At 39.3% G+C, this 12,133-nt stretch overlaps 1 protein-coding gene across 1 annotated transcript in view; it reads left to right on the forward strand.

Annotated features, from left to right (window-relative positions):
- Positions 1-12,133, forward strand: part of Rasef (RAS and EF-hand domain containing) — a 67,183-nt gene that overhangs the window by 6,563 nt on the left and 48,487 nt on the right. The gene's annotated exons all lie outside the window — the stretch shown is intronic.

Here is a 12,133-nt window from a genome sequence, read left to right on the forward strand (position 1 = left end):
TTAGGGGATGGGTGTACACAGGATTTTGTGCTGTTTAGATGGGCAAAATGTCTTATAAATTGGATCAGAGGTTATTGTGTGGTGTGTTCATTCATGTGGCAACTTAATTGAGTTCAAGAGAGTGTATGGTGGAAGGGCACCGGGCCCTCCACGAAATTGGGATGTGTATGCCTGGCGTGGCAACAACATGACAAGGCAGCTGTGAATGAGGGCAGGGTGCCATGCTGGAACAGCCTAAGGACAGCCTGAGACAGAGAGTACTTGGGAGCAGCATGGAGCCAGTGAGATAAATTAGTGTTAGTTCCAGTGACCCGCTGGAGCTGGAACTAGCTAGAGAGTGACCACCAGGGTATTCTCGGGAACATTCTGCCTTTTTTTTAAAAACCACAACAGTAATTTGATTGAGATATCCCCTGTAATCTTGCCATCTGAATACTTGGTCCTCAGTTGGTCATGCTTCTGAGAAGGCTTAGGAATTGAGACCTTGTTGAGGAAGGAATGTCACTGGAGACAAGCTTTGAGAATTTGAAGACCTTTGCATTTTGAGTTTGCTCTTGAGGCTTACAGCTTAGGGTTCAAGATGTGAGCTTTCAGTTGGTTTTTCAGTTGCCTTGCTTACCTCCTCTGTTCTGACCTTATGTACTCTAACCCTCTGAAACCACAAGTTCAAATAAACCCTTCCATATAGAAAGGCAACAGGAATGAGTCAGGACTTTATCTGGGGAAGGAGGAGAGCAATACTGAGGAAAAAAGGGAGGAAGATATTTATATTAGTTACCTTTCTGTTACAGTGATAAGACACTCTGACTTCATAGAAGGAAGTGTGATGTAGACCAGCAGGTCATTTTTCAGTGACAAGTTCCTGAGGGGAAGGATTGGGGAAGAAATAATAAAAAAAGACAAGAAAGTTGTGACCAGCTCTTGCACAAGTTGATGGCTTATACCAAGCATGTTTATTAAGAAACACACTATCTTTTATACAGTTTTCATGAGAAAAAAAATCGGACAGACTCACAGGAAGCTAATCAAGCAATGCTGCACAAAGGGTTCTAAAGTGCATCACCAAATCAAGAACACAGTGGCTTTGGAACTGATAACGCCATTCTCATCAAAAGGAAAATTCAGGTTCCAGGAACTGAAACCTTAACTTTTAGGCTCTGACTTCAGTCACATCCACTACCCTGTCAAGTCTCCCTCTGTGTAAGGGCATTGATATAGCATGCTCTTTGTACTTCCTCATGCCCTGAGAAAGTCTTGGGTTAGCCTGGCTCCAAACAGAAAGGTTTATTTGGTTCCAGAGAGTAAGATCTACCATGGCTCCAAAGCATAGCAGCAAGCAGCAGACATGGCAGCTAGAGAAGAAGCTGAGGTCTAATGCTTGAACATCTGGGAAGGGTGGGTAGATTTGAAACAGCCAAGTTGTTCCCCAGTGACATATTTTCTGCAGCAAGACCACAGCTATTAAACCTACTCAAATAGTGCCACCAACTGGGGACCAAGTATTCAAATAGCTGATTCTATGGGGAACTTTTTATCCAAACTACTATACAGATCAACAGAAGTAAGTTCACTCCTACTGTTTATAACCTTCTCAGACATAGCTCTTTGATCATGTGCATAACTCTTTGAACACTTGGTCCCTAGTTGGTAGTACTATTTGAATAGGTTTAGGGAATGGATTCTCTTTTTAGTGGTGGTATCAGGTCTGATCACAAATTAGGTGATTTCCCTGAAGTAGTTGTGCTATTGTTTCACCGGTAAACATCTCTTGTTAGCAAGTTTGTATTGTAGAACACAGGGGATAAAGCTGGGGAAGACTTTTCTTTCTCAGCTGCCAGAAGAGTGACTTCCTATTATATTAAGTATACTGCATATGTCATTAGGAAACTTCCAGGTTAGTTCTAGCATCTGTGACCAAAATGTGTGCTGTCTTCAGCAGTAGGATTACCCAGTTGTGGTTAGCAATCAGAAGTAATAGCCATAACCTATGTAATGTGAGGGATCCCTGTTATTCCATCTCTTTGGAGGAGTGGACATTTTACTACTGTAATGAATTGTAAGGTCACCTTTAGACAGTTTGGAGTATATCTATTCTTGAATTGTTAGTATTATTTCCTTCATTTGTTTTCACAGTCTTTAAGTCATTTGTTCTTATTCTCCTTCATATTCTTAAACTTTTTGCCATTTTCATTTTTGTTTTTGTTGAAAAATTTTTATGCAATGTATTTTGATTATTTCCCCTTTCCTAATTGCTGAAAGATCTTCTCCTCCTCCCCATCTATCTGACCTTATGTTCTTTCTGTCTTTAAAAACAAGGAGGAAAGAAACAAAAAAGCAAGGAAAAAAAAAGAATAAGAAACACAAAGAAACCCATACAATGAAAATCAAAATAAAACACCCATGAGATGAAAAGAATTGAAAACAAAGCAAAATAGAAAGGCTACAACAATACTAGTAAGTTCATTTCACCTTAGCCAACTACTCTTGGGAACCGGGCCTTTCCCTGAAGTGTAGTTATATACCTAGTGAGTCTGCATTATAAAAAGCTAATTTTCTCTTTGTCAATGGGTATCAGTTGTAGATAGCTACTTGAGTAGGGTTGGATCCTGTGCCCACTTACCCCTTTTAGTGCTGGAATCTTGTCTAAATTGAACCGTTGTAGGCCTTGTGCATGGTCTCACAGTCTTTTAGCTCATACATGCATCACTCCTGTGGTGTCCAAAGACACTGTTCGCATGGCTCCTATTTCTGGCTCTTACTATCTTTCTGCCTCCTCTTCTGCATAGTTTCCTGGGCCTTGAAGGATTTGATGAAAATATCTCATTTAGAATAGAGTGATGTAATGCCAGTCACTCTGTACATTGCCTACTTGTGGGTCTCTGTGTTAATTCTCAGGCACTGTAAGAAGAGGCTTCTCTGATGTGTGTTGATTGTTACACTGATTTATGAATATAGCAGTATGCCATTAGGAGTTATTTTATTGCTGTGTGCCTTAACAGAGTAATTATAGTAGTAAGTTTTCCACTAGGCCCCAGTTAATCTATCTAGTCTCAGGCTCTTGGCCACATTAGCAATGTCAATTATGGGTTTCATGTTACAGAGTGGGCCTTAGGTCTAATAAAAGAAGTGGTTGTGCTATTATTACAGTAGTGTGTCTTGAAGACAGGTCACTGTAGCAGGTCACAGGGCTTATAGCTGGGTGATACTGGTAATTCTTTTTCTCCTTCAGCAATGCACAGTATACTCCACTCCCGTGAATGCTAGTTAGTAGCGTGATATTTCTAGTTAGGCACTAGAAGTTGATTCTGTTTTTTGAACATCTTTACATTCACTGTCTTGTAATCGCTGTTTTTTGCATTATCTAGAAGCTGAGGGAATATACAACCAAGCGGCTAATTTTTGGAGGAGACGTGTTGTCTTGGTTATTCACGTTGTTTGACTTTTTTGTGATGGGACTTAGGTATCTAGAATATGGACACTGGTAATGTTTTCTGCTCTGAATATCTAGTTTCACACTTGTTAAGTGCTTCTTTTGGATTTTGTTGTTGTTGTTACTCACCTTGTCAGTCAGCAGTGAGTTTGGCTACATTGCTTTGTGCTCCCAGCCTGTTTCATGCTTCCACCTGTGGAACTTTTTGGATTTTTGATTGAAAGGCACACACACATTAGCTTACTTTTGAAATGCCTTGGCTAACTCAATGACTAGGCACTCCTAAACCTTCTGCTGCTACCCTAAGCCCAGTTGGATAAGTGGCCAGTGGGCACTCACTGGAATTCTCACATGGCTGGTTGGCTTCCTCTCCTGTAGCTCCTGCATCTGGGGATCTCTTTCTCTCTTCTCTCCACTGCCTCATAGCCCATGCTTCTCTAAGGGTCTCACCCCATCTCCCTTTGCTCAGCCATTGGCCACTGCCATCTTTATTGATTGATCAAAAAACCAATTGGGGACAATGACCTTTAGTGTTTGGACATGCAAATTCCAAATTGAATCAAAGCATTAGAACCAATCTCCAATATGGTCCAACAAAATGGTGCTTGCTGTTTAGTCTTGGGGTCACTGTCTATTGATGTGGGAATGGAGTATCAAAAGTGGTCACAGCTTGGCTGGGAATAGGCGAAAAACCTTAGCCTTGGAGTGCTGGACTTTCCCATTTTCAGCAAATGAGAGGTTTTGACTAGATGCCAAAATGAGAGCCTCCTTTTTACTTTCCCTGTTTTTCTAACCTGCTTCTGTCTCAGGACATGTCAGTACACTTCTGTAACTAGAATACTCAAACAAATGGTGACAGTCTAAGTAAAAAACCACGTAATAAGGAAGTCATGTTAAGGAAGTCATTGCTTAACAATCAAATTTCAGTTTTCTAAGAACCAGTAGATGTTTGAGAATAAAAATGAAAATAAAGGATTTTGCTATTTGGTTTCCTTAAGGTGAAGATAGATTGAAGGAAGGAGGTATTGGGTTGTGACTGCTTAGTCGTGTTTTCAAGACCAGAGTGAGTACACAAGCACCTGAGAGAATTCAGTGAAGGCAAGAGTTAGCCTCTGTCCACTTGAAAAGCATGGTTCAAGAGGCGTCATCCAGTGTGGCTTTCATTCATAGACTGCTATATACAGCTATTGTGGCCTGTTTGGATACAGACTCAAATGAGGCTTGAAGTAAGGCTTACAGAGCATTTGATGGATTCTGAGTTAAAATTTGAGGGTTTTGTGTTGATGTAAAAGGACAGGGCATCACATGTCTCCTGCAAGATACAGTGAGGTGACTTTAGGTTAAAGGTTGCAAATGTTATCCAAGTTGGCATATTGGCTAAAATTAAAATAAGAATCTTAGAAAGCAAGAGGGTATTGAATTAATGATCAACAGAAATTGAGGTTTCAGTCCAGTTTCTGTAGAAAATGTAACCATGTCCTGAGAAGTTGAATTTGTGTAGTTTAGCTCCAGACAGCATACAGTGACTTACACTACTTTACTATTGGAGTCCTTTAGGGAGAAGCAGAACCTATGTATGAGTAAATACACACTTGTATGTATTACCTGACTTATTCTGGCTTCGTAAGGAATCTGGCTGATTTCCAAGAATTAACTTGCTATGGAGGCTGTTCCAAACTGCTTGAAGCTGGGTGGAAGGCAGGAGACTGGAACAGAGACTTTGGGAGGAGTTGAAGGTCAGCAGTGTGCTTCTGTTTTACCTGGAAGGCAGTACATTGTGTTAAAGGCCTTGGCTAGTTAGTTGAGGCCTACATGTCTACCATTGGGGCAGAATTTGGTTTATTCAAAACCTCTTGATCAAATGGTACTGCAATAATGTTCACTTGCTGCTACTGTGTCAAAATACTGAAAGTAGGGATAATTAATATATTTCAAATTATATAATTTTATTGGAATATAATTTATAATCTGACAAATTATTTTTATTATAGGTTGTTTTATAAAATGGTTGAATCCAAATGTTTTCTAAAAGAATATTGTTTCTGACATATGTAAAGATATCTAGGATAGTACAGCTGTGTGTAGTCCCAGCTCCTCAGGATTGAGGCATCTCAGTCATGCGGACTCTGTCCACACATGTTTGTGCCTCATTCTGTTTGGAGGACTGCTTTCTCCAGTGTGATCCTGTTCTACTGTGTTCATAGTATGACTTTCAGTGTTGATAGGTGCGTGGTTATGATTATTCTTACTACTATGATTATTAAGTTAAAATTTGCAGACATTAGCAGTTGACTGTTCTCTGAAGATGAGATTGCTTTGGACTAAGAGAACATTCCCATTGAAGTTTGATGCTTGTTATTTTATTAAGAGATAAATGTTTTTGTTTTTCTTAGTCTGTTGGTGTCAGAAGGATTTATTGCAAAATGTAAACATATTATCATTTAATTAAAACATGACTTGAAAATTTATGACAACTGTCTGAATCACGGAGACAGAGCTCTGACTGCTCAATTGCTCAGGGTCAGGCTAGCCTTTTCCTGCCCTCTGTGCTTGTTACCTATAATATCCCAATTTTTCTGGACACCATTTGAGCTCTGGAGGAGCTGTTTGTCTCCTGCTTTTGCCTGTGTCTAATTATTTTATGAAAGAGGAGCAGGAAAACAGAATATTTACATTTACATAAAGGATTGACCTTACAGTATGCGTAAGTGCCAGTTCCTTTGTTAAACTCACTGTCCCAGTGTGGATGCCAGAACGGAAGCAAGGGAGGTTAGAGGTTGGCTCTTGCTCACAATGCTTTGATGGTGTTGATAGCATTGAAGTCAGCCTGAACTCTAATGCACAAGCTGCTCTCTGTTAATCTATGATGTCAGAAGACACCAGTGACTCTTGCAGCACACTGCCTTCTGTTCTTTCTGTTTTGCTGTTTTCATTGGCTAACTCCCAAATATTAAATGTCAGTGGTTTTGAATAGGAAGCCATTTGCATTTTGAATTCTCCCTTTTGTTTGAGTGAATCTAGTTAATTTTCTCATCTTTCAAGAACTCTCCTTATTAAAACTTTTGGGAGAATGAGGCACAGATACGTACTTAGGTATTTAAAATGTGTTGCTGTGATACGTTTGGATTTCTGTTGACTTACATCTTGTTTTAATCATTTCATGAGCTCTTCCTTAGATCTTTCAGCAGCAGAACAGAGCCGGGGAAGCCCAGGTCTGCCTGTTAGTATCTTCATATGCTCCAAGTACTGACTGTGCCCAATCACACTTACCTGTTCTGTACTGACTTATCATCACAGAACTTTTCAACTTTTATGAGCTTATATAGGATAGAACTTAGTCTGATTTTTTTCCTCCTTGAGTTGCATGGATATATTGAATTCCTGTGCTTGGATGTTAGGATCAGACTGCAAGTTTTTTTTTTTTCTTTTGTGATATTCCTTAAATTGAATAAGATAGACACTTAGTACAGTTTGATTTTCTACACAGAACCGGGATCTCTATAATGTGTCATTTCAATAAATAGTTCAGCCTTCTAGTGTGAGGCTATATTTGCAGGAATTGTACCACAAGGACCAGTTTTTCAAGCAGCATTTCTCATTATTCTGGGTCACTCTGTTCCTCTGGAGCTGTGGTGTCTGCATTTGATTGTTCTGTAGGAATGTCCTGAAACTGGACATGCAGACATTTTCAGGAGTACCAGTACACTACAAACGCAAACACAAACATATGTCATCTAAGTGAAATGCTTGTTTTATAAAAAAATGTGTGACCTTTGAAACCTTTTGCATGCTCTATTTGACATTTTTTCAAGGATCTGTAGCTTTACCCCAACCTCAATAGTAATACTTGCAACTTAAAATGCTAATCTAACAGTATCATTTTAACATTTTAAGTTGTAATTTTTCATTGGTAATAAATCATTAGTACTTTCATACAAATCATGTTTTGATTTTTTGAACTTAAAAAGAAGTACAGGCTTAGATATTAAGTATTTAAGACTCATCCATAGTTCATTGTGCCTTTCCCCCAGGCTCTCATCTGATACCTCAGCATGCTTTAGATTGCTGTCCTTGTTAATGGCTCTATTAACACAGAAGTAAACTTTATTTACTTACTTATTTATGTACTGATCTTCACTAACACATCACCTGGCTCTTAATCTTTACCTAATCTATAAACAACTCTCCATTTGTGCATCCATGTGGAACTGGCTGAGACTAGCCCTTGTTGTCTATGAAGGTAGCATGCTTCTAATGTTAGCAGCTACCCGACACCTTTCTTGGCACCCCTGTGCCTGACACTGAGAACTCTGTGCAGCAGTTGGATATTCTCTGCTAGTTTACCCTTTGACATCAAGAATGAGTGTACTTGGGGAGGCAGATTACTGACACACCCCTGCAACACAAGACTATCATGGCATTAAGTCATGACATAAGAAATTTTAATGACTCCACAGATACCTTGCTTGTGCAGGAAACATTCCGCTCATCTTTTTCCTGGCTGTGATGGGAAAACCTTGCTTCCCAGAGAGAAACACTGAGCCAGGTGAACTGAGTTGGACCCCCTCTCTTCTCTTCTGCGCAGATCCTTTGGAGAATCCAGTCTAGGGCCCAATTCATTTTATAGCCTAGGATGGCCTTGACTTCCCGATCCTCCTACATTCACCTCTTGAGTTCCGGGTACATTGGTGTGTGCTACCACTTCCTGTTTGTGTAATGCCGAGAAGTGAACCCAAGACTTTGCACCTTAGACAAGTTCCTGGTGTATGAAGTAGGACAAATGAGGATACAGGTCACTCTGATATAATGGTTGATTGTGCAGCATACACAGTTTCTATCAACAGTAGATTTTTCATAAGTAGTCTATGTATATATTTCACTATAAACTGTCCCTAGAATTTTGCACTAAGCACAAATCAAAAAATGATCGAAGGGATTTCATGTCATTATAATTTGCTCTTACTTTAAACATTTACAGAAAGTGAAGGACCTGTTGAGACTTTAGCTGGTAAAGAAGGACTCTACAGAATGATTTCTTTGACGGATTTGTACCACATAGTATACCTTTAGGTTTTGTATCCTGTTAGTCTAAATGTTCCAGGTAAAGTCATGAAGGGTCCAGCTGTGTAGAAATTGCTTGGGACAATCTCAGAGAAGACATTTTTGTCGATGCTTTACTATTGTCTAATCATGTGGATCATTCCTGAAACTAGTATTTGTCCTGAGCTTTAATGGGAGGGGTAATGACAGATTGTAATATCATATCATATAATGTGGCTTACCATTATGACTTTATTAATAATATGTAATTTGAACAGATATTTTTAAAAAATATGATTAGCCTCTGAATAAATTGAGCAATTTAGAAGAAAAAGTTACAAAGAATTTAAAGCAACATGGAGATATTTTTAAGCTATTCTTGATTAGGCAGCAGAGTTAATATGCAACTCATGTCATACTGTGTTTCAAAATTCTGGGATTAACTTTGAATCCCATTTATTCTGCCAAAGTGCAGGTATTTAACATAGTTGAGAAGTGATAGTATATTAGTGGCTAATTATGATGTCTCTAGTACAAAAAAGAATTATAATTTTGCCATTCAGTTTCTGTGTTCTTGGATCCTATGGGCTGCCCAGGCATTTTTAGCATCAAGTACCACAGTTAGTTTAAACAACAGAAAATTCTCACAACTTTAGAATCTAAAACTCTAGCACGAAATTACCAGAAGGGGTTGTTTGTCATGGTGCCTTTTTTCTGGGTTTATATCTGCTATCTTCCCTTTTGTTTACACACGGTCCTCTCTCTCTCTATATATATATATCTATGTCCAAATCACCTCCTTTTATAAGTCCACTAGTAAGCCTGGGTTAGAATTTACCACATGATCTCATTTTAACTTAATTCCTTTATTAAAGACTCTCGAATATTAGTAGCTAGAGTAGTGGTTCCCAACTTGTGGTTTTCAACATCCTTGAAGATTGAATAACTCTTTCATAAGGTCTCCTAAGATCATCACAAAACACAAATATTTCCGTTACAATTCATGACAGCAGCAAAAGTATAAAATAGCAATAAAAATAATTTTATGGTTGGAAGTTACATGATGAACTGTATTAAAGAGTTGCAGCATTTAGAAGGTTGAGACCCACTAAGCTAGAGTTTGAGATCCTATTGGGAGGGTTTCAACTCATAAATTTGGGGTCATTAGGGTTAAGATTTATCTTATAACAGAATTTTAGTTCCACCTGATTTGCAAAATGTTAATAGAAATACATTCTGTGGTTATAAACATTGCAATAGATGATATACTCAAGTTGTACAGCAATTAATCTGGGATCTGGTGAGTATGATCTTCCCTACCACAGCCAAAGCCTCTTCTTATTGAAGTCTTGCTCCCTGGGACATTCATCAGAGACCATGCAGTCTGGCTTCCTACTGACACCAGTGGAGAGCTAGGCTTGCTGCTATTACCACAATCTGTGGCTGGGTGGGGACAGTAGCAGAGTGTGGGAACAGTAGCAGAGTACTTTTTTTGAACAAAGAACATTTATTCTAATTCTTCCTGCTTGCCTTTCTACTTGCTGTTTTCTTGTCTATTTCAGATAATAGCGGCTTTGTAGAAAGGAAGTTACCTAATTCTTTGTAGAAAGAATTACCCGGTAGATAAGCTTTATTAGAAGGATTACAGCATCACAGCTTATAGTTTGAGGACAAGTGGTCAGGTCTAGATAAGAATTTTACTGTAAGACACAGCACTCAGGGATACTGTTGATGGGGTCAAGAAGGGACAGAGTCTTCAATTTTCCTCAGGTCAGGAGGACAAGGAGAATAACAGCACAATGGGATCCTGAAAGGAAAGGTAGACCTTTGGATCTTAGGAACAAAAGATTTCTTATTCTCAAAGGATTTCAAGGGCAAGTTGGGGAGACGTTTAAGATCCATACCTGTAGCCTAGTGTGCATGTAACGTCACAAGACACTGATAAAGTAAAGTAATAATTCAAGTTTGTCTTGGGTTTAGGAGCAGATGGTCTGCACCTGCCAGAGGGAGGGAGTGGACTCTCAGAACTGCAAGGTCACTGAACACCTTTCTCAGCATTGTCCAGGGAGTCTGTAACCTGACCCACGCTTCCTGTCCTTCCCTCCTGCCCTTCACCCACTTCAACCTTCAGTTTTTGCATTTCTTTTTCTTCCTTTTAATTAAACACTACCATCACCACCACCACCACCACCACCACCACCACCACCACCACCACCAACAACAACAACAACAACAACAACAACAACAATTTGCTACAATTTAGCTAGAATGGCCTTGATTAAACTTATAATCTTCCTGTCTTAGCTACCCAGGTTTTTCTTCTGATCTCTGTGGACTTCAGACATGCCTGGGATACACAGATAGACATTGGAGTAAAACACTCATACACATAAAATGACACATCTAAAACAAACATGAAAACATACTGCCCTCAACAGATTCTGGTCAAAGTGGATGGAGAAGATGATGCGAGTTTCCTGTTCAGGGTATTTGAGTGATGTGTGGTCATCAAATTGTGGTTCATAGGTACTGTCCATGACTGTGCAAGGTTTGTGAGCTTCTTGGTTTCTTGTCCTGCTCAGGACCATTTCCAGTGTAATACATGCACATCAAGAGTAATCTTTCCATATCAGGGTCAGGAGACAAGAGATATTTCGCATTATTCAGGGAATAGCTATGAAATCAGTGTCAGAGAGCAGCAAGTAGAAGAAATAACCAAGTGCTACTGCTGCCTTTTCAACAGTGCAGTGTTGAAATGAGAGGACTTGGTGTTCTGTGAGAACTAGCTATCTTTACATATTTAACTCTACTGAAAACTCGTAACGTTTCTTTTGTGCTGGTGTTATGATAAGTTATTTCAGATCTAAGGAATAAATTTTTTTCAAAAACCTGCTGTGTCTTTTAGTCAGTATATATGTTATTTGCTTTTGTAAAAGAAATCCCTGATACTATCATGTGCTGTCACAGTCACAGTTTGTGTCAAATTACAATACTCCTAGTCCTCTAGTAGAGTAAGAAGGAAGGATAGACTGCATTGTCTCTGATGTAGCCTGTCAAAGGAGATCAGTATCCAGCCCATCTGTTCGGGAAAATGTTGGTGCTTGTAGACAGTCCAGTGGTTATTAAATTCACACAGAGTGTGTGTTTTAAGCTGGGGTTACTATTGCCGTGATAAAACATCATGGCCAAAAACAACATGGGGAAGGTAGGGTTTATTTCACTCATAGTTCCATATAACATTTCATCATCCAAAGCAGTAAGGACAAGACCTCAAAGTGGACTGGAATCTATAGGCAGGAGTTGATGCAGGGGCATTGGAGGGGTCTTTCTTACTTGTTTATTCTCCAGGGCTTGTTTAGCCAGCTTTCTTGTAGAACCCAGGACCCCTTGCCCACATCAATCTAGAAATTGCTCTGCAGTTCCATCTACAGCCTCAGTCTATTGAGACATTTTCTCAACTGTGGTTCCGTCTCCTCTCCAGTGACTCTAGCTTGTGTCAAATTGATATACAACTAGCGAGCACAGTATGTGTTTCTATAAAGACTAAAGAATTTGTTACTCAAAAAACACTCCCAATTCCATGCTGGTCATTAGCTGCTGATTTCTGTGGCTGGAAAGCCACTAGCCTGTCTAATCATGTCTTATCTTCTATCATGTAAGGGA

This window comes from Rattus rattus, chromosome 1 (assembly GCF_011064425.1).
Source record: "Rattus rattus isolate New Zealand chromosome 1, Rrattus_CSIRO_v1, whole genome shotgun sequence".
Taxonomy (NCBI): domain Eukaryota; kingdom Metazoa; phylum Chordata; class Mammalia; order Rodentia; family Muridae; genus Rattus; species Rattus rattus.